We start from the raw sequence: 21,119 nt of genomic DNA on the forward strand, positions 1-21,119 counted from the left end.
GAAGAGGAATAGACTCGGAAAACAAATTGAATTTGGGGATGACCCCCTAGGTTGGAATTGTAGGTAACTGGAAAATGGTACTCAATCAATAAAAAAGGTGAAGTTAATCATATTGGGCACATTTGGGATTGGAGGAGGGAAATAGTAATAAGTTCTATTTTGGACCAGTTGAGTTTGAGATGAATATGGGACATCCAGTTGGCAACATCCAGTAGGAAGCTGGGGCTATAATTCAGGGCTATAACTCAGGAAAGAAACTATGGCTGAATATATAGCTGAGTTACCTGCACACACATATAACTTTCCTTTCTTGAACTCTTCAAGATTTACAAAGCATTTACTTCACAGTATTATGCAAAATATATGTCCATTTTAATCATTTTGTTATAACTAGGGCTAGCAAACACTTTTAGGAGGAAGGTGAAAAATCTAGCTAAGGGGGAAGAAGAATATTGGGAAGATGGGGGACAAAGTAGTATGAATGAAAATGAGTAAAGGAATAAATAAGTCATGGTTAGTTGGCTTCAGCAGACTAGGATTCCTCATGGAAGGAGAATTAGGATAATGAATGAGGTTGGCAAAGAATGAAATTATAAGGAAATTAATGAATACTGGGTAGGAAAGATGGAAACAATTTAAAGGTATTTTACAGCTTTTTGTCTCAGTTTCCTCCTCTGTTAAAATGAGTATGATAATGCCTACAAGGTTTTAGTCCTTTGTTTACCATTCTAGGTGTTCACTTTTGGACAAAACACTAAAACCTTTTTCAGGCCTCAGTTTTCTTAGTGGGGATTAGAATAGTTCAAGAGCATCTAAGTTTTTTCAAATGATCACAGTTCTATATGAGTCTGTGAAATTTAATTTAATTTCAGCAATCTTTCTTAGAGTAAGTCTCATATAGAATTTTTCCAGGAAGCTGCCTTTAGCTAAATTTCCCGTCCAACATTGTTTGGTACTCCTTGCTCCAACAACAAAAATGATTAGTAGTAGTATTTTATATTAAAAGTTCTCAGACAATGGGACCATATCTTTCATTTACCATACATGTATGTGTATTTGTGTGTGTGTGTGTGTGTGTGTGTGCATGTGTGTATATATATATATCACCTAATATATATTAATTACGTCCAGTGGACACTTCCCACTTAGTAAATACAGGTCGCTAATGAAAGTAAAAATCATTTAGGAGTCTACCAGATAAATATTCCTAATACAAATGATTTCTTCCCCATGGAATCTCCTCATTGCAAAATTTTTCTGACCTATTTTCCCCTAATTTTATGAGATTTCAAATCTGACCCTGAAAATATGTCCATCCATTTCCTGGTACTAGTAATGGAGAAGATAACAGTTTTTAACAGGAAAGAGGGGACCAGTTAGGTGGTACTGTGGATAGAGCACCAATCCTGGAGTCAAGAGGACCAGAGTTCTTATCTGATCTCACATACTTGATACTTACTAAGTATGTGACCTTGAGCAACTCACAACCCCATTGCCCCACAAAAAAAAAAGCTTAAAGAAAGGGGGGGCGGGGCCAAGAAGGCAACAAGAGAGGAACATCTCTTAGGCACTCTCTCATAAAACTTATAAACTAAGGACTCTTAACTAAATTTTCAAGAGACAGGAAACCACAGAGGGACCCATTGAGACAGTTCTCCTACTCAAGGAAACCTGGAAAAGAGCAAAAAGGCTCTGCTCCCAGGGGTTGAAGGTGTAGCCCACCAGAGGGGTGGCCTACTAGAGCAAAAGAACTTCAGCCTCCCAGGGTGCTGGGAGCATGGCACACAGCAGCAGGGGAGTTTCCTGAGCTACACCCCGGGGAGCACTGGCACAAACTGGGGGAACAGCAGGGAACCTCTGCCAGAGGGAGCACATGAAGCCCAGCCCTCAGGGCACACAGCAAGCATCCTAGATCCAGGAAACAGAAGCAGATGGAGCCAGTAACCAGGAGCCCCCAGGGCATGAGCCCATTGAACCTAGGGAGGGGAATGAAGAGAGCTCTGTCCTCTGCCCCTGGAACAGGACTCTGGGGCTCTGACCACATTCAGATCCTGATCCCAGTCTAGGCCCCCCCCACCTCAGCCCCATAGCAGAGGGGGGCACATATGGTCATTCACAGACCAGGAGGTAGGACAGAGCCTCACACACTGAAACCCTTGTGGGAATGTCCCAAAAGCTCAGGAAGCACCCCAAAAAACAGGCTTAGGCTGGGAAAATGAACAAGCAAAGAAACAAGAGGAAGACCATTGAGAAATATTTTGCAAATGAGCCCAAGAAGGATCAAAATACTCAGTCTGAAGATGAGGAAGCACAAGCTCCTGCATCTAAAGACTCCAAGAAAAACAGAAATTGGGGTCAGGCTATGACAGAGCTCAAAAAAGACTTTGAAAATCAAATGAGGGAGTTGGAAGAAAAACTGGGAAAAGAAAGGAGAGAGAGATGCAGGAAAAACATGAAAATGAAGTCAGCAGCTTAGTCAAGGAAATCCAAAAAAATGCTGAAGAAAATAGCATGCTAAAAACCAGCTTAGGTCAAATGGATAAAACAGTTCAAAAAGTTATGAAGGGGGGGGGGGTAGAGCCAAGATGGCGACATGAAGGGATCGAGTCTTAGGAGCTCTGTGATAAAAACTCATAAACTAAGGACTCTAACTAAACTTTCAAGAGACAGAACCCACAAAGGGACCCAGTGAGGCAGTTCTCCTACTCAAGGTAACCTGGAAAAAAGCAGAAAGGCTCTGCTCCCTGGGGTCGGAGGGGCGGCCTGCCAGAGGGGTGGCCCGCCAGAGCCAAAGAACTTCAGCCTCCCGGAGGCAGCCCCAGGGCGCCAGGAGCCTCAGCTCACAGCAGCGGGGCAGTCTCCTGAGCTGCACCCCGGGGAGCACCGGCACAAAGTGGGGGAATAGAGGGGGACCTCTGCCAGAGTGAGCACATGGAGCCCAGCCCTCAGGGCACACAGCCAGCAGCATGGTCTTTCACCAGCCTAGACCTGGAAACAGAAGCAGGTGGAGCCCGTAAGAAGGAGCCCCCAGGGCATGAGCACACTGAGCTGAAGAAGGGGAGTGAAGAGAAACTGCAAGCTCAGTCCTCTGCCTCTGGAACAGGACTCTGGGGCTCTGACCACATTCAGATCCTGATCGCAGTCTAGGCCCCCCCATAGAACAGCAGGGCCCCCCCAACCTCAGCCCCGTGGCAGAGGGGGCCGCTTACGGTCATTCACAGACCAGGAGGGAGGACAGAACCTCACACACTGAGACCCTTGTGGGAGTGTCCCAAAAGCTCAGGAAGCACCCCAAAAAACAGGCTTAGGCTGGGAAAATGAACAAACAAAGAAACAAGAGGAAGACCATTGAGAAATATTTTGCAAATGAGCCCAAGAAGGATCAAAATACTCAGTCTGAAGATGAGGAAGCACAAGCTCCTGCATCTAAAGACTCCAAGAAAAACAGAAATTGGGCTCAGGCTATGATAGAGCTCAAAAAAGACTTTGAAAATCAAATGAGGGAGTTAGAAGAAAAACTGGGAAAAGAAAGGAGAGAGATGCAGGAAAAACATGAAAATGAAGTCAGCAGCTTAGTCAAGGAAATCCAAAAAAATGCTGAAGAAAATAGCATGCTAAAAACCAGCTTAGGTCAAATGGATAAAACAGTTCAAAAAGTTATGGAGAAGAATGCTTTAAAAAGCAAAATTGGCCAGATGGAAAAAGAGATAAGAAAACTCTCTGAGGAGAATAAATCCTTCAGACAAAGAACAGAATTCAGGGAGATTGATGAATTTACCAGAAATCAGGAATCAATACTTCAAAACCAAAAAAATGAAAAATTAGAAGAAAATGTGAAATATCTCATTGAAAAAACAACTGATATGGAAAACAGACTTAGGAAAGATAATTCGAAAATTATTGGAATACCTGAAAGTCATGATCAGGAAAAGAGCCTTGACATCATTTTCAAAGAATTACTACAGGAAAATTGCTCTGATATTCTAGAAGCAGAGGGCAAAATAGAAATGGAGAGAATCCACCGATCCCCCCGATAAAAAGATCCCAAAAACCAACCTCCAGTAATATTATAGCCAAGTTCCAGAGCTCCCAAGTCAAAGAGAAAATATTACAAGCAGCCAGAAGGACACAGTTCAGATATCGTGGAGCTGCAGTCAGGATCACACAGGACTTAGCAGCAGCTACATTGGAAGCTCGTAGGGCTTGGAATACAATATACCGGAAGGCAAAAGAGCTTAGAATGCAGCCAAGAATGAACTACCCAGCAAGGCTGAGTGTCCTCGTCCAGGGAAAAAGATGGACTTTCAATGAACCAGGGGAATTTCAAATGTTCCTTTTGGAATGGCCAGAGCTGAACAGAAGGTTTGATCTTCAGATACAGGACTCAGGTGAAGCATGAAGATTGGAGGAGAGGGGGGAAATATGAGGGACTTAATGATGATGAACTGCATGTATAGAAAAATGATACTGATAATATTCATATGAACCATCTCAGTTAATAGAGCAGGTAGAGGGAGCTTTCATAGTTGAAGCACAGGAGAAAGCTGAATTCGAAGATAAAATATGGTGTAAAAATGGAGTCAATAAGAAAAAAAGGGAAATGGAATGGGAGAAAGAAAAAGGAGAGGGGGAATAGTCCAAGCTATTTCACATAATAAGATTTTTTTTTATTACAATGAGCTATTGCAATGATATGGAAGGGGGGAGGCAAGGGGGAATGAGGGAACCTTTGCTCTCATCAGAGATGGCTAGGAGAGGAAACAGCAAATATACTCAATGGGGTATAGACATCTGGAGTAAGAAGGAGGGGGGGGAGCAGGGGAAGGGGTGGGGATGTGAATAAAGGAGGAGAGGATGGACCATGGGGGACAGTGGTCAGATATAACACATTTTCTGTTTTTACTTCTTGCAAGGGGCTGAGATTGGATGGCCTGCCCAGGACCATAGGGCCAGGTGGATTCTGGGCCTAAGGGGTAGTATGGGGGCTCAGGGCTTCTTGGTCCCAGGACCAGGGATCTGTCTGCAGCGCCACTCAGCAACCCTACAGCAGAGTCAGAGTGAAAGGAGAGAGAAAATATAGTACATGGTAGTAGAGAAATAAGAAAGGAGGGAGTTGTGATCAGCAATGGCAACGTTGGAAAAATATGGAAATAACTTTTGTGATGGACTTATCATAAAAAATGTGATCCACTCATGACAGAGTTGATGGTGTTGGAACAAAAACTGAAACACATTTTTTGTTATTACTATTTGGGGGAGGGTGCAGGGCAAGTGGGGCTGGGTGGCCTGCCTGGGGCCACATAGCAGGGTGATCATTGGGTGTCTGGGGCCGGATTCAGACCCGGGTGCTCCTGGCTCAAGGGCCAATGCTCTGTCTGCCACCCAGCCACCCCTACTATTATTATTATTTTATTTTATTTTGGGTCTTTTTTTTTCTTCTTTTTGGTTTTTGCAGGGCAGTGGGGATCGGGTGGCTTGCATGTCACACGGCTGTGTGATTGTTGAGTTTATGAGGCTGGATGTGGACTCGGGTGCTTGTGGCTCCAGGGCTGGTGCTTCATCCATTGCACCACCTGGCCATACCTACAATTATTACTATTATTTTTTTTTAATTTTAATTTTTTTCCTCCCCCCTTTTTTGCCCAAGCAAGTTTTATCTATATTCATGGGGGAAGGGGTATTTTGTTTACTTGTAAACAAGTATATTTTATTAATGTAAAGAAAAACATTTGTACAAAATGAGAATAAAAAATAAATTAAAAAAAAAAAAAGAAAAGCCAGGAGAAAGAACATCTACCTCAGGATTTGTCTCCAGCAGCACCTTTGGCCGAATTTGGGTGGGTAAGTCTGGGCTCAGAGGTAGGATCAGTCCTGGATCAGCCAGATTAACAGCTGACTTGAAACCGGGAGTCTGAGGGCCAGAGAGCAGGACCTACTGGATCAGTGGTGGGGCTGGACAAAAAGGGCTTGGGTCCATGGGGAAGCACAGGCTCTGGTGTTGGTGCTGTCCCCCTGGAGCTTGGGGACCAGGCTGGGGGGAGAGTTCTGCTGCAAGAGAGCTGCAAACACCATCCCTAGGCTCCTCGGGTCTGAGAAACTCTGAGTCCATGCCTCCATTGCACAAAGGCCTCTTCCCAAACAAACAAATGCAAACTACTTCTGCCTCAGACCCAGATGTGTGAGCAGAAGAACCAGCCCAGCTGAGGAATCACCTCAGGCCAGAATAAAGCCCACCACTGATTGAAGGCAAAAGAATTCAATAGCACCAGGTCCTCCCTTCTAGCAAAGGGAGAAAGCCTCCCAACCAAGGTCAGAGACACTCCAGAGAAAGCAACCAGCACCTCCTACTGGCCAGTCAGAGAAACTGCACTCAGTAAAGCCTTTAGCAATCCCAAGCCCAGGTGAACCAGACCCACCCAACTCAAGGTCTTAGCATAATGAAGAAGGGTCAGTGGAAAGGTGGATCCATAGAAAAATTCCTGGAAGGGAAAGACCCCAACTCAGAGAGACCTGGAACCTCTGAGGAGAATACAATCTGGTCTCCAGCACAGAAAGACTTCCTTGAAGAAATAAGGAAGGAGCTTAAAAAATTTGGGAGAGACAATTAATACCTTGCAACAAGAAAACAAAACCTTAGAAAGTACAATTGGATAAACACAAAAGGAGAATAAATCTCTCAGATCATCAATTGGACAATTACAAAATGAGAATAAATCTCTCAGATCCTCAAATGAGCAAATGCAAAAAGAAATTAATTCTCTCAAAACCTCAATTAGTCAAATGGAAAGCTCTTTCAAAAATAGAATTGACCAATTGGAAAAGGAGTTGCAAAAGGTTAATGAAGAAAACTCCTCCCCCCAAAAAAGAATGGCGTCTACAGAAACTAATGACTCCATGAGACAGCAAGAGTCAGTTAAACAAAACCAAAAAATTGAAAAAATAGAAGCAAATGTAAAATACCTCATCAACAAAACCACTGACCTAGAGAATAGATCGAGGAGGGGCAACCTGAAAATTATAGGACTTCCTGAAAACATTGAAGAGAAAAAAAGCATGGACTTAATATTACAGGATCTAGTAATGGAAAACTGCCCTGATATCATGGAATAAGAGGGCAAAGTACTTATTGAAAGAGTACATTGATCCCCACCAGAAAAAAGATCCTAAAATGAAAACACCAAGGAATGTTGTGGCCAAACTCCAGAACTATCAGATAAAAGAGAAAATCCTGCAAGCAGCCAGAAAAAAAACAATTTAACTATCAAGGAGCAACAGTAAGGATCGCACAGGACCTGGCTGCATCAACTTTAAGGGATCGAAGGGCCTGGAACGAGATATTTCAAAGAGCATAGGAGCTTGGAATGCAGCCAAGAATCTACTTTCCCGCAAAGCTGAATTCCAAAAATTTCTGATGAAAAGACCAGAGCTAAACAGAAAATTTGGACATCAAACAGGAGGTTCAAGAAACACATGAAAAGGTAAAAAGGGGGGGGGGGCGGCAAAAGGAAAAAAATGCAATCCAGTAAGTTGAAACTGGCTATATCCGAGCATGGGGGGCAGGGGAAGATTCTCATAAATCTTGAGAAATGTTAACTGGCTTTAACCCCACTTGGGAGAAAGACTCTAATAACTCTCAGGAATTTTGACTCTATTCGATAGAATATACTGAACTAGAAGGGAAGAGACACTCAGAATTTTCTATGACTTAGATAGAATGATCTAAACAAAAAACACTACCTCCCTAAAAAGGGGGACAGGAAAGAGATGGGAGGAGGGAGGGGATTGAATGGGGTAAATCTAATTACACTAAGAGGTACAAAAAACCTAAGGTAATAGTGGGGAAGAAGGAAGCAGAGGAGAAACACCTGAATCTTCTTCTCATCAGACTTGACTTAAAGTCAACCTACACATACTAAATTAACTTATAAAACACCTAAAATTTCAAGTATTAAAAGGAGAAAATGGGAGGGGGGGGACAGAGAAAGAGAAGGAGAGTGGGGGAAATAAGGGGAAATAAAAAAGGAAGGGAGGGAAAAAGGGAAAGGGGAAAGAAAGGTGAGGGTGTGATATAGTAGGGCAAACACACTGAAGGGGGTGGTTTGCAGAAACAAAAGACTGGGGAATATGGATAAAAGGGGGGAAAGGGTGAAAAATACAAACAGAGGGAAGATAGCACAGAGGGCAATAAAGAATTAGTAATCATAACCTTGAATGTGAATGGGATGAACTCTCCCATGAAACGTAAGCAAATAGCAGAGTGGATTAAAAACCAGAATCCTACAATATGCTGCTTACAAGAAACTCATTTGAAGCAGAAAGATACATATAGAGTAAAGGTAAAAGGTTGCAGCAAAATATATTTTGCTTCAGCTGAAGTAAAAAAGGCAGGGGTAGCAATCCTTATCTCAGACAAAGCAGCAGCAAAAATAGATAGAGCGAAAAGAGATAAGGAAGGAAACTTTTTCCTCCTAAAAGGTACCATAGACAATAAAGTCATTTCAATATTGAATATATATGCACCCAGTTGGACAGCATCCAAATTCTTAGAGGAGAAGCTGAAAGAACTACAGGAAGACATAGACAGCAAAACTCTACCAGTGGGAGACCTCAACCTCCTGCTATCAGATCTAGAGAAATCGAATCATAAAACAACCAAGAAAGAAATTAGGGAGGTAAATAGATTGTTAGAAAAATTAGATATGGTAGACTTATGAAGGAAACTGAATGGGGATAGAAAGGAATATACCTTTTTATCTGCAGTACATGGAACTTATACAAAAATTGACCATGTGCTAGGACATAAAAACCTAATGATCAACTGCAGAAAGGCAGAAATAGTGAATACATTTTTCTCAGATCACAATGCAATAAACGTCATATGCAATACTGGGCCAAGGAGATATAGACCCAGAACAAATTGGAAACTGAATAACCTCATTTTAAAAAATGAGTAGACCAAAAAACAAATTATAGAAAGAAATAACCATTTTATCCTAGATAATGATAATAATGAAACAACATACCAAAACCTATGGGATTCATTCAAAGCAACTCTCAGGGCATATATTATAGCTCTAAATGCTTATATGATCAAAACTGGAGAAGGAGGAAATCAATGAACTAAACATGCAACTAAAAAAATCAGAGAAAGAACAAATCAAAAATTCCCAATTAAGTACCTAATTAGAAATTCTAAAAATTAAAGAAGAAATTAATAAAATTGAAAGCAAAAAACTATTGAATTAATAAATAAAACCAAAAGTTGGTATTATGAAAAAACCAATAAAATTGATAAACCTCTGGTCAATTTAATTAAAAAAAAGCAAGAAGAAAACCAAATTGCTAGTATCATAAATGAAAAAGGTGAACTTACCACCAATGAGGAGGAAATTAAAGTAATAATTCAAAATTATATTGCCCAACTCTATGCCAATAAATTTGATAATCTAAGCGAAATGGATGAATACTTACAAAAATATAAGTTGCCTAGGTTAAATAAAGAAGAGATTAAATACCTAAACAACCCTATCTCAGAAAAAGAAATTCAACAAGCCATTATTGAACTCCCTAAAAAAAAAAATCTCCAGGGCCTGATGGATTCACAAGTAAATTCTGCCAAACATTTAAGGAACAATTGGTTCCAATCCTATATAAACTCTTTGGAAAAATAGAGAAAGATGGAACTCTGCCTAACTCTTTCTATGAAACCAATATGGTACTGTTACCTAAACCAGGAAGAGTTAAAACAGAGAAAGAAAATTATAGACCTATTTCCCTGATGAATATAGATGCAAAAATCCTAAATAAAATCTTAGCAAAACGATTACAATAAGTCATCACTAAGATAATACATTATGATCAAGTAGGATTTAACCCAGGAATGCAGGGTTGGTTCAATATTAGGAAAACTGTTAGTATACTCAATTATATCAACAACAAACCTATCAGAAATCATATGATCAGATCAAAAGATGCTGAAAAAGCTTTTGACAAAATACAACATCCATTCCTATTAAAAACACTAGAGAGTGTAGAAATAAATGGACTGTTCCTTAAAATCATTAGCAGTATCTATCTGAAACCATCAGAAAGCATTATATTCAATGGGAAGAGGCTAGAGGCATTTCCAATAAGATCAGGGGTGAAACAAGGGAGCCCATTATCACCCCTACTATTCAATATTGTATTAGAAATGTTAGCATCAGCAATTAGAGAAGAAAAAGAAACTGAAGGAATTAGAATTGGGAAGGAAGAAAAAAACTCTCACTCTTTGCAGATGACATGATGGTCTACCTAGAGAATCCCAAGAAATCATCTAAAAAACTACTAGAAACAATTAGCAATTTTAGCAAAGTTGCAGGTTATAAAATAAGCCCTCATAAATCCTCAACTTTGCTATATATGTCCAGCAAGAAACAGCAGGAAGAGCTAGAAAGAGAAATCCCATTCAAAGTAACCTCAGACAATATAAAAAAATTTGGGAGTCTATTTGCCAAGACAGACTCAGAAACTTTTTGAAAATAATTACAAACACTTGTCACGCAAATAAAATCAGATTTAAATAACTGGCAAATATCAACTGCTCATGGAAAGGCTAAGCTAATATAATAAAAATGACAATTCTACCTAAATTAAACTACTTATTTAGTACCCTATGAATCAAAATTCCAAAAAATTAATGTTAGAAAAAAATTGTAAGTCAAGAATTACCAGGAGCTTAATAAAAAAAAGTGCAAAAGAAGGTGGCTTAGCCCTACCCGATCTAAAATTATATTATAAAGCATCAGTCATCAAAACTGTTTCGTATTGGCTAAGAAATAGAGTGGTGGACCAGTGGAACAGACTAGGTATAAAAGCAGGAGATGATTATAATAATCTGCTGTTTGATACACCCAAAGAGTCCGGCCATTGGGATAAAAACTCCCTCTTTGATAAAAATTGCTGGGATAATTGGAAGTTAGTATGGAAGAAACTTAGAATAGACCAACACCTCACACCCTTTACCAAGATAAGATGTAAATGGTTACAGGACATAGACATAAAAAACAATACTATAAGCAAATTAGAAGATCAAGGACTAGTCTACCTGTCAGATGTATGGAAAGAAGAACAGTTTATGACTAAGGAAGAGTTGGAGAACATCACCAAAAACCAATTAGATGATTTCGATTACATTAAATTAAAAAGCTTTTGCACAGATAAAACCAATGTAACCAAGATCAAAAGAAATGTAGTAAATTGGGAAATAATCTTTACAACTAATGATTCTGACAAAGGACTCATTTCTAAAATATACAGAGAACTGAGTCATATTTTTAAAACAAAAAGCCATTCCCCAATTGACAAATGGTCAAAGGATATGCAAAGGCAATTTACAGATGAAGAGATCAAAGTAATCCATAGCTATATAAAAAAATGCTCTAAATCATTAATTATTAGAGAAATGAAAATTAAAGCTTCTCTGAGGTACCACCTCACACCTCTCAGATTCGCCAGTATGACCAGGAAGGATAATGATCATTGTTGGAAGGGATTTGGGAAATCTGGGACACTATTACACTGTTGGTGGAGCTGTGAACTCATCTAACCCTTCTGGAACTATGCCCATAGGGCAACAAAAATGTGCATACTCTTTGACCCAGCAATACCACTACTGGGTCTATACCCTGAAGAGATGAGGAAAAAGGGTAAAAACATTACTTGTACAAAAATATTTATAGTAGCCCTGTTTGTGGTGGCAAAGAATTGGAAATCAAGTAAATGTCCTTCAATTGGGGAATGGCTTAGCAAACTGTGGTATATGTATGTCATGGAACACTACTGTTCTATTAGAAACCAGGAGGGATGGGATTTCAGGGAAGCCTGGAGGGATTTGCATGAACTGATGCTGAGTGAGATGAGCAGAACCAGGAAAACACTGTATACCCTAACAACAACATGGGAGTGATGTTCAACCATGAAGGACTTGCTCATTCTATCAGTGCAACAATCGGGAACAATTTTGGGCTGTCTGGAAAGGAGAGTACCATCTGTATCCAGATAAGGAGCTGTGGAGTTTGAACAGAGTACAAGGACTATTCCCTTTAATTTAGAAAAAAACAGATATCTTATTGTCTGATCTTGTTACCTCTTAGACCTCTTCTCTTCTCTTTAAGTATATGATTTCTCTCTCATCACACCCAATTTGGATCAAGGTATAACATGAAAACGAAGTAAAGACTGACAGAGTGCTTTCTATGGGGGGAGGGGGTAAGCAAGATTGGGGGAAAACTGTAAAACTCAAATAATATCTTTAATAAAAATAAATTTTAAAAAAGAAAAAAAAGAAAAAAAAGAAAAAAAACAACTGATATGGAAAACATATTTAGGAAAGATAATCTAAAAATTATTAGAATACCTGAAAGTCATGATCAGGAAAAGAGTCTTGACTTCATTTTCCTTTGTTTTTTTTAGGGCTTTTTTGCAAGGCAAATGGGCTTAAGTGGCTTGCCCAAGGCCACACAGCTAGGTAATTATTAAATGTTTGAGACCAGATTTGAACCCAGGTACTCCTGACTCCAGGGCCAGTGCTTTATCCACTACACCACCTAGCCGCCCCTCTTCACATCATTTTCAAAGAATTACTACAGGAAAATTGCCCTGATATCCTAGAAGCAGTGGGCAAAACAGAAATGGAGAGAATCCACCAATCTCCCCGAGAAAGAGATCCCAAAAAACCAACCCCCAGGAATAATATAGCCAAGTTCCAGAACTCCCAAGTCAAAGAGAAAATATTACAAGCAGCCTGAAGGACACAATTCAAATACAGTGGAGCTGCAGTCAGGATCTCACAGGACTTAGCAGCAACTACATTAAAAGCTCGTAGGGCTTGGAATATAATATTTCAGAAGGCAAAAGAGCTTAGAATGCAACCGAGAATCAACTACCCAGCAAAACTGAATGTCCTCTTCCAGGGAAAAAGATGGACTTTCAATGAACCAGGGGAATTTCAAATGTTCCTGTTGGATTGGCCAGAGCTGAACAGAAAGTTTGATCTTCAAATAAAAGACTCAGGTGAAGCATAGAGATTGGAGGAGAAGGGGAAAATATGAGGGACTTAATGATGATGAACTGCATGTATTCCTGTATAGAAAAATGACACTGACAATACTCATATGAACCTTCTGAATTAACAGAGCAGGTAGAAGGAGCTTTTATAGATGAAGCACAAGAGAAAACTGAATTTGAAGATATATTGTGGTATAAAAATGAAGTCAATAGATAAGGGAAATACAATGGGAGAAAGAAAAAGAAGAGGAATAGGCCAAGATATTTCATATAATAAGATTTTTCTTTATTACAATGAGCTATTGCAATGATGTGGAAGGGGGGAGGCAAGGGGGAATGAGGGAATCTTCACTCTCATGAGAGGTGGTTAGGAGAGAAAACAGCATATATACTCAATGGAGTATAGACATCTGGAGTAAGAAGGAGAGAAGGGGGACAAGGGGAAGGGGTGGGGATGTGAATGATGGAGGAAAGGATGGACCATAGCGGGAGAGTGGTCAGATATATCACATTTTCTTTTTTACTTCTTGCAAGGGGCTGGGATTGGATGGCCTGTCCGGGACCTAGGGCCAGGTACATGCTGGGCCTAAGGGGTGGTATGGGGGCTCAGGGCCTCTTGGCCCCAGGGCCAGGGATCTGTCTGCTGCACCACTCAGCTACCCTACAGCAGAGTCAGAGTGAAAGGAGAGAGGAAAATATAGTACATGGTAGTGGAGAAATACCAAAGGAGGGAGTTGCGATCAGCAATAGCAACAGTGGAAAAATATGGAAGTAACTTTTGTGATGGACTTATCATAAAGAATGTGATCCACCCACAACAGAGTTGGTGGTGTTGGAACACAGACCAAAGCATATTTATTATTATTATTATTATTATTATTGTTATTATTGTTATTATTATTATTATTTGGGGGGGTTCAGGGCAAATGGGGCTGGGTGGCCTGCCTGGGGCCGCATAGCAGGATGACCATTGGGTGTCTGAGGCCAGATTTAGACCCGGGTGCTCCAGGCTCAAGGGCCAGTGCTCTGTCCACCCCCCCAACTGCCCCTACTATTATTACTAGTTTATTTTATTTTGGGTCTTTTTTTTTCTTTTCTTTTTTTCTTTTTTTTTTTTTTGGTTTTTGCAGGGCAGTGGGGTTGGGGTGGCTTGCATGTCACACAGCTGGGTGATTGTTGGGTGTATGGGGCCGGATACGGGCTTGGGTGCTCCTGGCTCCAGGGCTGGTGCTCCGTCCACTGCGCCACCTGGCCATACCTACAATTATTACTATTATTTTTTTTTAATTTTTTACTCTCCCCTTTATTGCTCAAGTAAGTCTATTTTTTGGGGGAGAAGGGGTATTTTTCTTACTTGTAAACAAGAATATTTTATTAATGTATTAAAAACATTATTTCTACAAAATGAGAATAAATATTAAATTAAAAAATGACTAATTAAGTCAAATGTAAACAGAAGAAAAATGAGGACTTAGATCTATGTTTACAGAGGACTTCCTGAATGTGTTAAATTTCTGAAATGTAAAACTATTTTCTTAATACACATTCATAAATTTTCAAAGGATATTTAAGGAAATGAAACCAACAATAACAGTAAAATTCCAGTCTTGTGTATGTTATCACTGAAGATAAAACTGAATAGTTCTGAACTTTTGCTTCTCATATATTGTGTCTTGGAAAACAATCAGGGATGTAAAGTATCATTTTATGTTCATTTGACAGCATTTTTAATGTTTCTTTTATAAATATTCATATACTTAGTCACTCTGTAAAAAAAAAAGAAAGAAAGAAAAGGGTGGGAATGGAAATGAAATGGCAAATAACTGCAACTCCAATCCCAGGCTAGGTATTATTCAAATAGAGACTGACTATTGGGCAAACATAGAGCTAGAAGCAGCAATAGAAGAATTCCAAGTGGGCAAAAAGAAAAGGAAGCAAACTTTAGTATAAGAATCTCAGAGAGGGAGTGGCTAGGTTGCGCAGTGGTTAGAGCGCCGGCCCTAGAGTCAGGAGTACCTGAGTTCAAGTCCGACCTCAGACACTTAATAATTACCTAACTGTGTGGCCTTGGGCAGGCCACTTAGCCCCATTTGCCTTGCAAAAAAAAAAAAAAAAACAAACCTAAAAAAAAAAAAGGAAAAGAAAGAGAATCTCAGAGAGAAGTATTGTAACAACCCCTCAAAAAAAAGAATAAGGACTGTCAAACTTCTGGAGTAAAAAAACAAATTTTGAGAGACTGTGAATAATACTTTTTTTCTCCTATCTTTTGGTGGTGGGGGGCAATCTAGATCTGAGATTTCATCATTATAAGAAGCTTCCTGGGGTGGCTAGGTGGCGTAGTGGATAAAGCACTACCTTCGAGTCAGGAGTCCCTGGGTTCAAATCCGGTCTCAGACACTTAATAATTACCTAGCTGTGTGGCCTTGGGCAGGCCACTTAACCCCATTTGCCTTGCAAAAACCCAAAAAAACAACAAAAAATATATAAGAAGCTTCCTGTGAGGTAACTCCTACTACTGTTCTGCAAACTAAAGCCTAAGGACACTAATAGGTTAAGAACCTTTGACCTATACCATACTGTCTATAGGTGAATGGCAAGGTCAGAATTTAAATAAAGGGCAATCATTCTGACAGAGGTCGTTCTTTATGCACTGCATCAACAGCTGCTTTAAAAAATTACTATTTAGTTCTAAATTGCAAAATTCCAACCAGATTAAATTATAACATTATGCAAAAATTTTACTTTTCACAGAAGTTAACTCTGTAAGACATCAAAAATATTTTAATCTAGTTCAAGCAAAAAAGTATTTTAGAAACTAAAATCAGCAAGTATTTCTTTAGACTCTGCAGACACTGTTCCAAGAGTTAAGGTTAAAAGAGTGAAATTACTTTTTTTTTTTAGGTTTTTGCAAGGCAAATGGGGTTAAGTGGCCTGCCCAAGGCCACACAGCTAGGTTATTATTAAGTGTCTGAGACCGGATTTGAACCCAGGTACTCCTGACTCCAGGGCCGGTATTCTATCCACTGCGCCATCTAGCCGCCCCCTAAATTAGTTTCTTTTAAAGAATTAACTGTTTTAGAGCTTTTTAAAAATGATAACTCATAAGACTGAATTTAATTGTTTCAAATGAAGTTGAATTTATGTTTCAACTGAAACTGAATTTATGTTTCAAGAACATAACTATTATACAAAGTGACCTCTCTGTGATATTTGACTCCTTTAATACTCCCTTTGTTATCACACTTTACTATTTCCCCTTTTTGTCCTAATTGGCTTCTTTCTTCTTCTCATCCCTTAATAATAGCTAAGGGCCTTCTGATTGAGTCCCATAGTTTGAACAATCATTTCTATGTAGATGCCTTCTAAACTTAAGCCCTAAATTCTCATTTCAAGTCTTTATTTCCTGTTCAAAAATAAAAATTTTCCTTAAGAAACTAAAATTCCTAGGGGCGTCTAGGTGGCGCAGTGGATAGAATACCGGCCCTGGAGTCAGGAGTACCTGGGTTCAAATCCGGTCTCAGACACTTAATAATTACCTAGCTGTGTGGCCTTGGGCAAGCCACTTAACCCCATTTGTCTTGCAAAAAAAAAAAACACTAAAAAAAAAACACTAAAATTCCTGATTCTAAATCAATCACAAGGACTTATGATTTAAGAATCTGCTCTGTGCTAGGCAGGAAAAAAAAGACAAAATATGAAAAGAAAATACTCTTAAGGAGCTAAAGTTATCTTAGACAGAATATACTTATATAAACATATATACAAAATAAGTACAAGGTACCTAGAGAAAGGCAGTTCTTACAGGTTAGAGGAATTAAATGGTTTTGTGTAAAAGGTGATTGATACCTGAGGCCAGATTAAACTTGATATTCCCACCAGCTATCCACCCAAGCCACCTCACCATCTGCTTGCTGCTACTGATCTTCTTCTACCCAGTCAAATCAGTCCTTAACACCTGACCTGAAACTTTAATCTCCATCCCCAAGTATTCCTGAACTCATGCTCCCTCCCTGGAGAAGTCACTTTACTCAACCTTGGAGCTCCCAACCTAAGGCCCTGTCCAGTGTGTACAAACTAGTACTGAGTCCACCATTCCTACTGGCTGGTCCTAAACATCAGATGATGCTTTGGTTTTATATCCCATCTAACCATCCTGGGTTACTTTTTGTTTTATTAACTGATAGCAACATCTTTGTATGCAAAACATAATGTTAATACCCAAATGGACTCTGATACTTTAGTATATTTCATCTATCAAATGAGATAATATTTAACACAATGGCTGGCACATAGTAGGCATTATTGTAATAATTCCCAATGATGCCATTACTTTTGCTCCTTTAACTCTGCTGAAGTTCTACAGAAAGATATTAGATAGAAACTTCAAAAGAAGCATTAATTAAGACTATAGTTACACCAGGGTTTCCCTCAGAGTTTATGTCTTGGGAATATCTTCTAGAAAATCAGATTACTTTCTTGAAATATGAATAAATTCATTTGGATGATATCTGAGTAAGTCAACCTCAGTCAGATTTCTGCACAGCAGTAAAGACTGATATTGTGAATTCACAAACTTTAATTTTAACAAAAATAGTAGTTTCACCACTAAATTCACTAAAGTGATCACAGGGTTAAGAGTCAAGCTAAGTTTATAGAAAGGTCAGAAATTCAAAAAAAGTTGGAAGATTTCTATAGAATATTAAGTTATTAAAGTGAAACTGATAAGAAGATTTTGATTTGAGGGATTTTTAAAAATTACCTGATATAAAAGTGACCATGGTTAAGAAAATATTTTAATTGGCTTATATTTATTCAAATCTGAAACTAGACAGAAAGAAAATAGGAAACAATAACTCTGTCCTAACCAGTGATTCAAAAACTAGTGGATAAAGCACTTCATCTGGAAAGTCTAGATATTCAATGAATTACAAAGATCATTTTCACGACTAAAGTGATCATTTTCACTAAAGTGAAAAATAACAAGATTTGTAAAATATCAGAAATTATCTTTTTCTCTAAATTGTAGTTTATAAAACTTTAATTTTGTAGCAATTATTACAGTAAGCAGAAACTTCATGAATGTTGCTCTAAGAGATATTCTAAGGTAACCAAATATAATTAGTAATTCAATATTTCTATTAACTGCTTCTACTTTCAATCATCTCATTTACAGTCTAGGCCTGAAGCACTATAAACCAAAACTAAAAGGGAAAACCCTTAAGATTCTAATTCCAACTGTCACTGACTCACTATAATACCTGAAAGGAGTCACTGGGCCCATCATGGCTTCAGAGTAAAATCCAGTTATCTAAAACAATGAGATATTAACAGAGGGATTGAGTCACTAATAAAATGCTTTGAAATGCAGATATATAATTATATCATAATCAAAATCACCCTCAATGCCAAACCCCCTGAGTATTCCCAGTTTACTTCTATAGGTGGAAGGTCGTACTCACTTGAGAAATGGTAGGGGAGGAAAACCTCAGATAATGTCAGAGACATTAAAGTATTATAAATTAAAGCCATTAAAAGGTATTATATCTAACTTACTCAAGTTCTTTATCTGTTTTTTTAAGAAGTTAAATATAAATGAAATCTGTTGTTTAAAATTAATGTTACAGATAAAAGAACCAGTTGATTTGCAAAAACTATTGTTAAACAAATAAGGTTTCACTCACTCCATCCTTTACCAGATTTCCTCATAACATGTGTGTTTATGTATTCCATTAGCTATGAACTAGAAATGCATTCTGGTCTAGCTAGAAAGAGGGAGAGTAAAAAAGAAGAGAGAAGAGAAAGAGGAAAGGGAGAAAGAGAAGGAGAGCAAGAAAGGAAAAAAGAAAGGAGGGAGGGAGGAAGGGAGGAGGGGAAGAAAGAATGGAGAGGAAAGGAGAGAGGAGAGAGAATGTTTTATTAAAAGCTTGCTATGTGCTAAACGGTGTGCTAAGCACTGAAGATATAAATAAGACAAGGTTATCCCTTCACTTAAGGAGTTTACATTCTAATTGGGAACACAAACATCAAGCTAGAAGGGGAGAACAGAAGAGAGAAGATAGAGATGTAACAAAATTTATTTAAAAAAATAACTTCAATGGGCACTAGGTGGCACCACAGTGCATAGAGCACTGGTCTTGAGAATCAGGAAGACCTAAATTCAAATCCAATCTCAGACAGTTATTAGTTGAATCATTCTAGGTAAGTCTTAATTTGTCTGCCTCAGTTTCCAGATGACAACAGTAACCTACCTCTCAGGGTGTGGGGATGAGTAGGATGAAATTTGATATTTGTAAAGAACTTAGAACAGCACATTGCACTAAATATATAAATGTTCATTCCCTTCTCCTCCCCTCCCCCCTGCCCCAATCCAGATTAAGAGAATATAAAAATAAATGGGGGGGGAATCAACATTTATTTATATCAATAACAAAATCTAGCAGAAAGAATTTCATTTCACTAACTATAGAATAAAGGCAAAATTCATTTTTATTGAGCTTCTCTTTATTGTGCTTCACAGATAATGCATCTTTTACAAAATGAAGGTTTTATGGCAGTCCTGTGTCAAGTAAGTCTATTGGTACCTTTTTCCAACAGCATGTAGTCATATAGTGTCTCTGAGTTACATACTGGTAATTCTGTTGACACTTCACACTTTTTCATTATAATTATATCAATTACAGTGATCTGTGATCAATGTTCTTTGATGTTACCATTATAACTGTTTTGGAGTGCAATAAACCTCACCCATATAAAATGGTGAACTTAATCTATAAAAGTTGCATGTTCTCACTGCTCTACTGACTGATATTCCCAAATCTCTCTCCCTCTCTTCAGGCCTTCCCATTCCCTGAGACACAACAATATTGAAATTAGGCCAATTAATAAGTCTACCATAGTCTCTTATTGTTTAAATGAAAGGAAGAGTCAACTAATGCAGCAAATTTCATTGTCTTATTTTAAGAAATTGCCACAGCCCACTCCAGCCTTCAGTAACAACCACCTGGACCAATGAGCAGTCATCAACATAAAGTTAACACCCTTCACCAGCAAAAGGATTCTAACTTGCTGAAGATTCAGATGATGATTACCCTTTTTTAGCAATAAAGTATTTTTAATTAAAGTATGTACATTTTAAAGATGTAATACTATTTATTGCACACTTAGAAGACTACAATAAAGTATAAACAAAATTTTTATATTCATAGGGAAACCAAAAAAATGTATTTTACTTTATTGTAATGATGTGAAAGTAAACCTACAATATCTCCAAAGTATACATATCTATAAATTACCTGGGATTCTACATACCAATATGTACTCAAGAACTAATAAAATAAAGGAAGACTTTAGTAACTAAAGAAATATTGATTCATTATGATTGAATCATATAAACATAAATATAGAGGAAGACACTATCAAATTAATATGTAGTAGCATGTCAAACTACCAAAAGATTCATTTCTAGAGCTAAACAAAATAATAATATAAATCATCTAAAAAACAAAAAGGCCAAGAATTTCAAGAGAAATATGAAAAAAAAGATAGGATTGAAAGAGCACTAGCATTTTCAGATATCTAATATAATAACACTGTGTTTAATAAATCCAAGGATACAAACTTTGGGCTATACTAATACATAGTGGAAAAAGAACTAATTCAATCATTCTGTAAAACTTGAAAATAAACCTGAGTCACTAAACTAAAAATATCCTGTGATGATATCATTAGGGATATATCCCAAGGAAATCAAGGGTAGAGACTATTTATAGCAACACTATTTATAGCAAAGAACTGAAAACAAAATAGGTATCTATCAACTATCAAGAAATGAACACTTTGTGAACTGGAAATTAAGGGAAAGCCCTTCATTTGGGGAGTGGCTTAACAAACTGTGGTATATGTATGTGATGGAACACTATTGTGCTATTAGAAACCAGGAGGCATGGGAATCCAGGGAAGCCTGGAGAGATTTGCATGAACTGATGCTGAGCAAAATGAGCAGAACCAGAAGAACATGATACACCCTAACAGCAACATAGGGGTGATAATCAACTTTAATGGATTTGCTCATT

The 21,119-nt window shown here is 38.3% G+C and overlaps 1 protein-coding gene and 1 long non-coding RNA gene across 5 annotated transcripts in view; one reads left to right on the plus strand and one right to left on the minus strand.

The window, feature by feature from the left end:
* The window catches only part of AGPAT3 (1-acylglycerol-3-phosphate O-acyltransferase 3), a 163,665-nt gene that overhangs the window by 109,319 nt on the left and 33,227 nt on the right, over positions 1-21,119 (minus strand). The window contains exon 1 of one of the 4 annotated variants that reach the window (XM_074213871.1): positions 18,306-18,328. The exons of the other annotated variants lie outside the window; for them this stretch is intronic. The gene's annotated coding sequence lies outside the window, so the exon portion shown is untranslated. Of the gene's footprint in view, positions 1-18,305; positions 18,329-21,119 lie in introns of those variants that run through there. 4 annotated transcript variants of the gene reach the window in all.
* On the plus strand, positions 18,185-20,243 carry LOC141506792 (uncharacterized). Its single transcript, XR_012473976.1, has 3 exons — positions 18,185-18,582; positions 19,565-19,612; positions 20,009-20,243. It is a non-coding gene; the product is annotated as an uncharacterized LOC141506792 (long non-coding RNA).

The sequence above is a fragment of the Macrotis lagotis genome, chromosome 1 (assembly GCF_037893015.1).
Source record: "Macrotis lagotis isolate mMagLag1 chromosome 1, bilby.v1.9.chrom.fasta, whole genome shotgun sequence".
Classification (NCBI taxonomy): Eukaryota; Metazoa; Chordata; class Mammalia; order Peramelemorphia; family Peramelidae; genus Macrotis; species Macrotis lagotis.